The following is a 9,674-nucleotide window of genomic DNA, read 5'->3' on the forward strand; positions in this document are numbered from 1 at the left end:
AAGTAACCTATTTTGTAATCTGGCAGGTGGTATATCGTCTGACATGTTAGCTAAATCAGCGGTTTATGCTTTTAAAGTATACCAAAATACCAAATAAATTTATCATTTAAGGTTAATAGTAACAATGCCTGATTGTGGAAACTCTTCTAAATTAAAGGAAACGAAAAGGTCTAGCCGTGTGATGATTCTTCTGAGAGTATAATGACATGCTATAGGCCGTATAGTATTGGGTAATATATTATATTTAATTTTAATTTCTGGCTGGTGTTGCCGCTTTTTATGATCTGGTATAATCTGTAAGAAAGACGATCGCTCATATTGTTATTATTAAAAAAGCATTTTGTTGATAAACAATCAGATTAATTCTTTTCAAAATACTCATTCTACGTCACGGTTTAAAACGCATTGAACTAATCAAGCTAAGTACCTACCTAGTAGCTACCCACTGTCTAAGTAATAACAAAAACTCATTTTCCAACCTACATTTAAATTCTAAATAACCCTTATGCAATGTCCATTACATCTACAGGCTACGATGAAAAAAAAAACAAATTAATTGATATAAATTCTCACATAACCTCAAAATTCACTTGAAGGGTTAACGACAAAATTAACTTGAACCCTCCCGTGTTTGTACACACAGTAATTCATGGGTCAATTAAAATTGAACGTTGTGTAGCTAGTAAAACCAGTCTTTAAGAAGTTGTATTATGGTCCTTTTTTGTACGCGTCCCAGTAATGTTTGTAGTAATAAATCTTGCGGAGTGTAACGAGGGACGATTCTATTAAATAACAACGGTTTTGTATAACAAAGTTAATTGTATAATGAGAGCATGTCAATAGTGATCGTAGTGTTGCCACATTTGTCATCGTTTCTACTAATTTGGTAGTTTTTTATGGTCTGTTTTGGAATGGCTTTGATGGGCGGAGTGAGATGTTTTTTCATGAACGGTTCTTGTTTTAGATCGTGTTGTCTTAGTTTTTAAGAATTGGAATGTTTTATTACAAGCAATTGATAATGTACTAGTTTAAAATTATTGTTTTAACAATAATGTATTTTTTACCTTACGTATATAGACAAAAAGATCCCGCAATATAAATGGATTCTGAGACAAAATATAAGTATTCATCACGTTTTCCGTGATTCACAGATTATAAAAAAAAAACTATTTGACTTTCGACCTTTATTTCGTACCATAAAGGTCGCATGTTGTAAAACAACTAAACAAATGCATTTTTAATTGAAACATTCGTCACAGTACTAAAGAACAAAAATAATTCGTATAAAAACTGCCTATTACTGATCCGAAGGTAATTAATATCAAACACATTTTTTTTTTATTGTTTTAAAAGACGAGACGAACTTGCCGTTCGCCTGATGGTAAGCTATATGACCGCCTTTAGAAAGTAGAAACACCATCTAACACCTTGAATTACAAAGTATTGTCTGGTATTTCACTGCGCTCGCCATCCTGAGACATGAGATGTTAAGTCTTATTATATCCAATAATTACACTGGCTACAATTCCTTTCAAACCGGAACACTACAGTGACTATATACTGCTGCTTGGCGGCAAAAATAGAAAATTACAATGGTACCTACACAGGCAGACTCACGTATGAGAGACCTACCAGTAACATACAGTGCATACTGACAAACCAACGCATGCAGGATTCCAATGCTAAATAATATCCAATGTCGCAAGGTTTCTCGCAAGTCGATATTATATTTGATCTCTTCCTTCTCAAAAAAGTTAGAAATAACATGTTCTTCATCCTAGGCTTTACTACCATCTTTTGTTAAAAAACATGTTTTGCTGTTGGTAGCATATATGTTATATCCGCCTGGATAACGAGACATACACAAGATATTAAAACCCGCCATAGTAGCCCACGTAATACGCCGCGTTCCAGGATCAGCCCGTATATCCGGTTCCAACAGGCCGGCATAATAGTATCGACTGCCGAGGGTAATCATCTCTCGTCAGTCGACATTCTATTGGACCCCACTCCACTTTCCCTTAGGTGCAGTGGAGTCACTTTGTCATATATATATAATTATATCAGCCCTGTATTATATACTTGCCCACTGCTGAGCACGGGCCTCCTCTACTACTGAGAGGGATTAGGCCTTAGTCCACCACGCTGGCCTAGTGCAGATTGGTAGACTTCACACACCTTCGAAATTCCTATAGAGAATTTCTCAGATGTGCAGGTTTCCTCACGATGTTTTCCTTCACCGTTAAAGCGAACAATAAATTCACAAAGAATACACACATGATTTTAGAAAAGTCAGAGGTGTGTGCCCTTGGGATTTGAACCTGCGGACATTCGTCTCGGCAGTCCGTTCCACACCCAACTAGGCTATCGCCGCTTTTTGTCATGCCCTTATAACATTAACATCTATCGATCGACACTTTTTTGGCTATCGCTAATCACATTTTATAAGTCTGCGTCCACATTGCACTCTGTAATCAATGTAGAACAACTTTCGCTTACAAAATATATAAATATAGAGCATTTCGCCATTCGGAATGGACCACTAGCTGTAACTTCAGCGCTTTATTGTGATTGCTAGCGTCTCGGTCACGCGATAGTTTTTGCCACTGTTTTTTGATAAATAGCCTGGAATCCACTTGTCGTTTCACGGCTCGGCTGCCAACGGACATAATATGATTTAAAGCGAAGATTTATTAGAATTATGAAGTAATAATGAAGAGAAAGTACCGAGGGATTTAAATCTAATAACTTCATTTGATAAAAGTGTGGCAATAATTTTGTTCGTGAATATTTGTAAATCAAGCGATTGACATCAGTGTTTAGAAAATAGGAGCAGTGCTGAGAATAGGGAGGTGCCAACGGTGCCCAGACAGAGCGCGTACCCTTAAGGGACCCAGAAATGATCCAACTGGCCGGCATAATTGCGTTGACTGTTGAGAGGTAATCATCTCTCGTCAGTCGACAATCTATTGGAATAACACCACTTACCATCAGGGTCAGTAGAATCACTTGGCTGTGCCAGATTAAAATAAAAACATTCTTGGCTTAGCGGTGAAGCACGCGCCCAATACTTAAGGACACTCAAGTTCCATAATTATCACTAAAATACAATATTTGTCACCAATTACGCCAGCAATACAAAGGTCACAACCGATCAGAAATCAACGCGCGCCATAAAGAGCATGTTTGTCATAATTAATTATCTTTAACAACAAAAGAGCTAATTCGAGCTGTCATAATAGCTCGTAATGGAGTAAATTATGTTATAATTATATAAACAGCCAGTAAAAATATTGTAAACGTGCTGTAAACTTCGCGTACGCCTGTTTTAGTGTTCGTTGAATTTTATGACAGGTTTTGGTGGTTTACTAATTTGGAGGCAATTAGCTATACATACGAACAAGTAATATTCTGGTGATAATTGTACAAAGTACGGATTGTCCTTTAGATTTGTGATTCGGTATCATTAAATACAGAGTGAGCACGTATTCTTTTGCATTAGTTACAGCCGCAGTCTTTAAATGTAGATCAAACATAATTTCGAAGTTATAAAATGGTGGCGTTCCCCTCTTTCTATGTTTTTTGTTCAAAAACCTTCCTCATCCCCACGTTTATCTTACTATGAAACTATATTATTTCAGTAAATAACGCGTATCAATAAAACAAATTCCTAATTCTACTACAATTGCCTTTAAAAGAGGATATCGCAGCCTAAACAAGCCAAGCATTAGGTGCATTTATTATTAAAAAATGGCCTAAACACGGCTTGGCTATCAAAAAAGTTGGAAGTTTTAAAAGTAAAGTCGGCTGCGCTTTACGAAACGCTATCTCCAAGCGAGGTCGGGCAACCCCACCCACACTCACAACAGATCAAAGTATGCTCTACCATAAATAATATAGAATCTATTAATCCTTATGCATCTAATAGATATTTGACTGCCTCGGTGGCACAGTTGTAATTATTACGCTACGAGTCGACTACCGCGGTGAGGTCCTGGTCGAATTCTGGGTCGGGGCCAAAATAATTGTGACTGGGTTTTTCCATCTTAAAAATGACTTCTCAATGAGTCTCGGCTCGGAGTCAAGAAGTTAGCGCTGCGGTATTCCCGTGCCTCGGACAGCAAGTAAGGCTGTTGGTCTTGTGTCTGATCTCTCTGCGGTAATGTCGGATTGCCGTCTCACCGAACTATGAGAGAGAAGGAACGAAGAGTGCACTTTTGTATTGCACACCCTTGTGTACTATAATATCTCTTGTGTACTTGACTGATCTCCGTTGAGATTGAACACTGGGGCCGAAATTCGGTTAGCTAGCATTATTACATAGTTCATGAAGTTCCCTGCACTTTGTTTCTTGTTATCTCATTAAGTAACATAAAACTCAATTTTTAACATAATTTTCAACTAATCCTAACCAAAAATAATTGTGTATACTTAAGAAAGATACTCTGGCGTAGATCCGTTATAATTCTAAAGAATGTTAATGACTTCCATCAATAAACTGTGCCCACCCCTTATGGATAGCGTGAAGTACAGGCAGATGAGGTGCGGCCACTTGGGCCAAAGCCTAATCTTGTTTAGATCTGACGCTGACCACTCGGGTAATGTTGTGTGCATAAGTGTTAGCTGCTTCCAGGCTTGGGATTATAACCTGTGTTATACGTTGAAATATATGCGTAGATAATTTTGAAGAACATGAGGTAAAAATGAGGTAAATGATGGTTTATGTCATAATTATTTTGTTTTATAAAATACGTAGTAATAATATATATAATGAATAAATTAATCGTTGAAAATAACACGTCGAATTGAAAAACATCTTTTTTTGAAGTCAATTAAAAATCATTTGATAGCAGAAATATTTTAAATATACATTTTTTATTGTTATTACCCATTATATCAAAAATAGCGAACTATAAAAGAATTTTTTAACATATTGTCTTAGTATGATACGTTTAAAAATTTACCAAAAATCGAAATATAATTGAATTGTATTTTGTATCCGACTATACACCACATGTTAGTCCGCCTGAAGCAAGAGGTTTTTCTACGAAATTTACGTTAAAAATATCAAAAGTGAAGGTAATAATTAAAAGCACACTCGCGTACGTGGCCTGTTATTATCAAAGTTTTTTGTGCGTGTCGCCCACGGCTTAGGGACAGTCGCTCTCCCCCACGCGGTTCCGGGTTCGAGGGTACATGGTAATAATAGGAAATGTATATAACTACCCCGTATGTATACGATCGCATTCTTTTATAGTTTGCAGATTTTTACTGTCATCCATTTAGGTTGGCGTTTAGTTTTACCTTGAATAGTGTTTCATTATATTTATATTCAACAGTTTACTATTAATTAAACAGTAAATTACAAAGAATATTTCGTAGACATAGGCAAAGTATTAATACAGTAACGATATTTTGTCAAAATTTTTTATGTGTAGCCTAAGCAGATATGGAAAATATGAACAGATATCATAATAATAAACTACCATCTAATCTATGTTTTTATAGTGCCAGCATATAAATATAATATCATCCCTGTAATATATACTGTACTAATGCTGGGCACGGGCCTCTACTACACAGTGATTAGGCCTTAGTCCACCACGCAGGCCTAGTGCGTATTGGCAGACTTCACACACCCCCAAAATTAGCCAAAGTCAGCATTTAATTATCATTAACTATTTTATTATATTAATCTATAACCATTACAGTTATAAAAAAATGATTGCTCTATATTATTTACATAAACCTGTTTAGAATTGTATCATCTGAAACCATTCTTTAACGCGTTGTACATCCAATAACACTCGATCCTTAATATACTTCATACTGGTCCGCCATAGGCATTAGAAGACAGGAAGATATGTTAATAATGTCTCTACCTACTCCATAGTATAATACGTTATATTAAACCATCAATAAACCAAGAATGCTACTTAATCAATAATCATCCAAATATAATCATTTCTTATATTATTTAATAATCTCTACCTTCCCCATAGCCTCAATGCGTTATACTAAACCATCTAATCAATAATACAAGAATGCTACTTAATCAATAGTCATCCAAATATAATTATTTCTTATATTATTTCCATCTATCCAGTAGTATAATGAAAAAAGATTGTGACATTTCTTCCATGGTGTACTCTACGACCTTTTTTGAAGGTCATCTAGAAGTCTTCCGTCTTTTAAACAGCCTGCTTGCCCAACGAGGTTTTTTTAACAATCTTTTTATAGAGGTGAAAAGGGTTTTATTGTTTTTTGGCTGGATCGTTTTATCTCGGTTTTCGGTAGGCGGGCTTGGGATGGGCGGGCAACGTCTCTGAACGGCACGGTGTGGATGTTGCTCTACCGGGAATTGTGAGTTTTGTGAAGCGATTTTAATTATTTAAATTTTATCAAAAAAATTAAATTTAGTATTCTTTAATGTCGTGAAAAGCTGAGTTCTAAATTCAAATGAAAGTCTATCGGAAATTATAAGTTTTATGAAGCGATTTTAATTATTTAAATTTTATAAAAACTTTAAATTGGCATTATTAATTAATGTCGTTAAAAGCTGAGTTCTAAATTCAAATGAAAGTCTATCGGAAATTATAAGTTTTATGAAGCGATTTTAATTATTAGAATTTTATAAAAACTTTAAATTGGCATTATTTAATGTCGTTAAAAGCTGAGTTCTAAATTCAAATGAAAGTTCATATGACATTTGATTAAAAATTGCGTTTCAAATTGGCAATATACTATATTGCATAACACATTTGTTAAAAACCAATTTTAATGGAAAAAAATATACCACTTAATAAAGTTGTTTGTAATCTGCATTGCAGAAACATAATTGCTAATGTTATCACTTCAATTCCTTCCCCCATTCACACATTTCATACTAGATAAATAAAAACGCAAATGCAATTGAATATGCATGTAAAAACGGACTAACTACAAATGAACTATCGACACCCAACAAGAATTAATTCAAGAAACACGTAAAAAGTCGATCTTTTAAAATTATCGATATGTATCCCAGCACTAATGTCGACACGCGACATCACTGGCCCCGGGGGTGTGTCCGCCTCGGAGCACTCGGCATTGTTTTGTCTGTATGTCTGTCATGCCGACATGGCATTATGTATATATCGTAGGGCTGGCGTGTTTCTGTTTAATTGTAGGCGAAATTTTAGACGTCATTTGAGTTGTTGGTATTATATATTTGTATGCCTAAATGAAGGAAAGAATAAGAACTAAGAATGAATTGTGTAAGGTGAAAAAAAAACTACACAAAAATGAATTTGAAAGTAATATTAAATTTAAATATTTGTTGTATAGTTATGATCATAATTATTGACACTAATGACAAATTTCTTTTATCCTGTCAATAACCTAAAATCCCGTTATTGTACTTCAAACTTCTTTAAACAAAAAACAAGTTCGAGCTGTTTTTAAATCTGTCAATTACAGAAATATTTTTATACTGGCAACCCTGTTTTACCCACACCCATTTAACATGGCAACATCATGGGAATCGGTTCTCGGAAAGTCACGCAGTACGAGCAATATGCGTTGATTTTTTTCCTCCGCTATTTTAATACAGTAGGCTTATTGTAGAGGAAAAATTAATTGTGAAAATGTATACTTTCATATGTTAATTACTTTATTAAAACAGTTTCATTATCGACCGTTTATTCTCTGTGGTAATTGAATTTGGAACACAGATTATATTATGCAATGGAATCGATGGCTTATGACTCTTTTAAGTTTATTATAAAATAATAAATTTAAAAATGTTTTCTATTGAATTGAACTATCGTACATTTGATTAAAAGATGAAATAATAAAATTCTATATTTACGAAAAACTTTTTTTATTTATACAATATTATGATAGGTTGGCAGTATCGTAAAATTAGTACCCCTTGGGTGTTATATATTTATAACAAAACAACGTTCCAAATTCAAATTCGCGTGCGGCGATGTGTTACGATTGTAGAGATATTACGCAAACCGGGAATGCGCTCATACGTCATCACACTTGCAAGTGATACCGGGATTATAATAATAAGTGGTCTAACTTATACTGTTTGTTTTAACTATTAAGCTACCGGTCTAAGATATTTGCATTTGAAGTATAATTTTGTGTTAGTGATATGTTTTAGCTTATTAATTCAAAACATAAAGGAGTCTATAGAAAGATACCTAGATAAAAGTTAAAAAAATAAAACCATTATATTTCTATAAATTGATACTGGCCACCAAAGCTACTTCAATTCTCAATTTGAAAGTAAAAGCATTGGTGTATCCTTTGGAGCGTTAAAAATAAAACAATATTTAAATACGTACGCCCCCATAATCGATTGTATTTACTCATAATCTTTTTTCAAATATCATGTGGGTATTAAAAATCCTTTTAAAAACAAAGTACTTTCCAAAATAATACTTCTTAATCAGGTATTTAATTTATAATCTAAATTACATTAAAAATATATTTTACATTTAATTTAAAAGAATAAACGTTCTAAAACTAGGTTAAACATAAAAATGATTTAATTTATCAGCATCTGTATTACTGTCTTCACCCAAAAACCGATACAACTTTTTTCATCCGTTCGGTTTTCGAACGCGCCAACGTAACAAACATGGAGGCCGTTTGCCGCCAAAACTCTGTTGTAAGACTGGCGGCGATCCGATAGCAGCCCGGTAATTACAACTTACACTGACTATTATCAAGTAGCGAGTCGCTTTCATATATTTTACAAAATGGACGGCGGGCCTTCACGAGTTGCATATTTATATTGTAGATTTATTGCGTCGTTTTGTGTGCGATGATTTATGAAGGGGTTTTGTCCGAGATATGGTTTCCGAACGGATTTCGATGTTTGGCTGTATTATGTTAGAATTCCGCCGAGTTTGATTTGTTGGATGTTGCTTGTGCAAGACTGAAGAATTTACACGTTCGCCTTCTATCTTCAAAGGGATATGCAGAGGCGCACCTATTGAATATTTTTGACAAGCTTATTTTCCTACTCATGCGATGGGGAATAAACCAATTACTTTATCGATCGTACTTATTATTTTGTACATAACTGTCGAAGAAAACCCGTTTGATTAATGCAAAGTATTTATTCTTATGGTAACTAGGCTTACAAAAACTAATAAATATTCTTCGCATCTAGAAAAATGCGGTCTCTCCGACGACCCTGGGCTCCGCGTGAACGGCAAAGGGAAGAAGATGCGCAAACCCCGCACGATATACTCCAGTCTGCAGCTGCAACAGCTCAACCGGAGGTTTCAGAGGACGCAGTACCTCGCGCTGCCGGAGCGGGCCGAGCTGGCGGCGAGTTTGGGGCTGACTCAAACTCAGGTAAGTGGTACTTGATATTAGATGACGCTTTAAATTCGAAGATTGTGTTTTTGTCAGTTATGCTTACTATCAAGAATTAGATAAGCGACTTCCCTATCTTGTCATAGTCTTTTTAAGCTAACAGGGAATAGTGCTTAGCCGAAACTATGACATCCTTATAATATTTTCGGTAAATTAGAAAATAAACATATTTTAAGCAATGCCCTATTACAACGTAAGCAGTAATAAACTCTAAAAATACATTTTTATAGAACCATAAACAATCATTACCATACATAGACAGAAATCATTTTTTTGTCTATGCACGCCGGTAATCC

Source organism: Manduca sexta, chromosome 18 (genome assembly GCF_014839805.1).
Source record: "Manduca sexta isolate Smith_Timp_Sample1 chromosome 18, JHU_Msex_v1.0, whole genome shotgun sequence".
In the NCBI taxonomy this organism is placed as follows: domain Eukaryota; kingdom Metazoa; phylum Arthropoda; class Insecta; order Lepidoptera; family Sphingidae; genus Manduca; species Manduca sexta.